We start from the raw sequence: 2,683 nt of genomic DNA, 5'->3' as shown, positions 1-2,683 counted from the left end.
ATTTAGGTCTACCGATGGGCATACTAACACAAAATGGTTTTCAGCTTATCTCCATTTATTTGGCTCAATCAAAGTGTTTAACTAAATGAGGGTTTTGAATGCATATATCAACAAAAATGTAGAATTTAATTATTTTTATGTATTGACTTCCTCTTTAGAACAATGTGTCTTTGCGCATAGGAGTGAGCAAGTGATGTATGATGTAGTGTACTTTGATTAGATGCGGAATAGGGCTTTTGAGCAGACTTAGCTTCTGTTCACATCACTGCAGCCTCGTGAATGGGAATAATCTTGGGAATGAAAATGCAGTAAATCCATAATTACAGGCTTGATAAACAATGCCTATGTCTCACTTTATTTCTTAATGGGCCCGACTGCCTCACTGGTTCATAGCCCTAACTCCGCTCCTCACAGGGACATGACAGATGCCCATGAGGCAGGTCAGGTCCTTTGTCTTAGAGGTTAGAAATTACAGAGTTCTTTGCTCAGGAGTTGGGCAGGGATTGGCCAGGCTGTCTGGGTATAAAGAGGCCCATACGATGAGAGATGGAGAGCAGAGGTGTTCAGCCAACCAGAGGTCCTCCTTCAGACACAGAGATCGAAAAACCAACTCACCGTCATCATGAGCCATAGCCCAGAAAGGATGTCGTCTTCCCGCCGCCAGTTTGAGGACATCAGCAGCAGCTCTACATCCTACCAGGTCAGGGTGTCCAGCCATTCCCCCACCCTACGAGATGCCCGTACCCGATCCGCCATCTTCACCCACGGTGGTTCAAGAGGTGGCACAATGGCCCGAAGGACCATGTCCTCCACACAAAGATCTGGCGTGGCTGGTGGGACAATGTGTGCTGGTATGGTGGCGCACGCAGCATTGAGAGACAGGAGATGGTCGTCCTTAATGACAGGCTGGCTGTTTACATCGACAAGGTTAACTCATTGGAGCAGCAGAACAAGCAGTTGGAGATGGAGATCGAAGGCCTCCAGAATCGCTTTGTGAAGCCGTCTGGCCTGCGCTTGCTGTACGAGCAGATAAGATGCGAGTCCAGCGGGGCCTGGCCCTCGCCGATGAGGAGGCCATGGTCGGCCAACTGGAGATGATCAAAACTAAATATGAGGAGGCCCTTGAGAAGAGGAAGGTGGCCGAGCTGGAAATCGAAGCATTCCTTCGACGCGGCCACCTCTGCACGCATCGCTTTGGAGAAACAGCTGGAGCAGTTGGAGGTTGAGCTCATGTTTCTCCAGAGGGTGCAGAAACAGGAAATTGAAGAGCTGATGGCTCAGGTCTATTCTGGTCATTCCTCATCCCAGAGCTCCTTCGCCCTCCCTGACCTATTGGCTGCTCTCAAACAAATCCAAAGTCAGTACAATGAAATCGCAGCCAAAATCTTGGCTGAAATGGATTCCTGGTACAAATCAAAATTCGAAGACATTACCAACAAGACGACAAAGCACGTCGACAAGGCCCGAAGCGTTAGAGAAGAAATTACGAGCGCCAGGAAGGATATCCAAAACAAAGAGTGTGACCTGGATGCTCTGAATGACGCTCTGGAAGCAGAGGTCAACAAAACAACGGAGAGGTACAAGAGGGAACTGGAAGACTTGCAGGCGAGGATCGAGGCCCTGAAGCTTGAGCTGGAAACCACCAAGGAGAAGATCGCTCACCACCTGCGCGAGTACCAGGACCTTCTGGACATCAAGATGGCTCTGGAGATTGAGATCACGACTTACAGAAAGCTGATTGAAGGTGAGGACTTGCAACTCAGCAGCATGGTCAAGAACCTGTTTTGGGATGAGTGGCAGAATGAATGCGATTGAGCTCAGAAATAAGTAGTGTTGGGATTAGTTTCTTTAAAAGTAATATAACATATTACTTGATACATTTAACAAAAGAAACTGGTTACTTTACAAGTTATTACTTTACTTTCATGAAAAATGTCAAAATCTCAACGTTTGTTTAACTGTTCGAGGGAGCAAGACGAGCTGTGCACGCTCTACCAGAAATAGCCTACATATTAACTAAAGGTTTGATCACTAGTTTCACCTTTCATTTGTGGCGGTGATTTCCTGTACTAGTCTACAAGTACTGCACTATCATATGGGCTATTAAATTAGGAAATCTAATTAGGAATCTAATTAGGAAATCTACAGTACACATGGCTATATTTTCATTCAAAATCTCTTTCGAGCTGCCAGTTCTGGTTATGCACGTACAGGGACCTATAGAGACGTATAGAGGGCACACTTGCCACTAGACGGGAAAGCCCTTTATGGAATTTGCTATCACAGAAGCGATCAATGGCAAAGAAACACGCTGCCGGTGGAGATATGACTCTGAAAGTAACGCACACGTTGTTTGACAAAGTAACTACCCAATTTGAAAAAGTTTCTTTACTCTGTTACTCATGAAAGTAATCTGATTACGTAACGCATGTGTGTGGCTGGAGGAGTGGCATTGAGTGGAATTGATGGAGGTAATGGCAACGGAAATGGTAGGGGGCAATGGAAAGGGAAACGGTGCAGGTGGAATTCCAGCGATCTTCACCCATGAGGAACAGGCAGTGGAAGTGACTGAGAGGAATTACGGTCCTCATCAAAACTGTGAAAACAGAGGACGACATGCTGGAGCGCAACATCCAAGAGAAGAGCTATACTATTGAAGGTGCAGCAGATGACACGAATGAGG

At 46.4% G+C, this 2,683-nt stretch overlaps 1 pseudogene; it reads left to right on the top strand.

Annotated features, from left to right (window-relative positions):
- Window positions 1–622: 622 nt before the first annotated feature.
- Window positions 623–1,815, top strand: LOC112224986 (annotated as a pseudogene).
- The last annotated feature ends 868 nt before the right edge of the window (window positions 1,816–2,683 follow it).

Source organism: Oncorhynchus tshawytscha, linkage group LG26 (assembly GCF_018296145.1).
Source record: "Oncorhynchus tshawytscha isolate Ot180627B linkage group LG26, Otsh_v2.0, whole genome shotgun sequence".
NCBI lineage: Eukaryota > Metazoa > Chordata > Actinopteri > Salmoniformes > Salmonidae > Oncorhynchus > Oncorhynchus tshawytscha.
The sequence above is the reverse complement of the archived record's forward strand: the minus strand, read 5'-3'. Positions and strand labels throughout refer to the sequence as shown.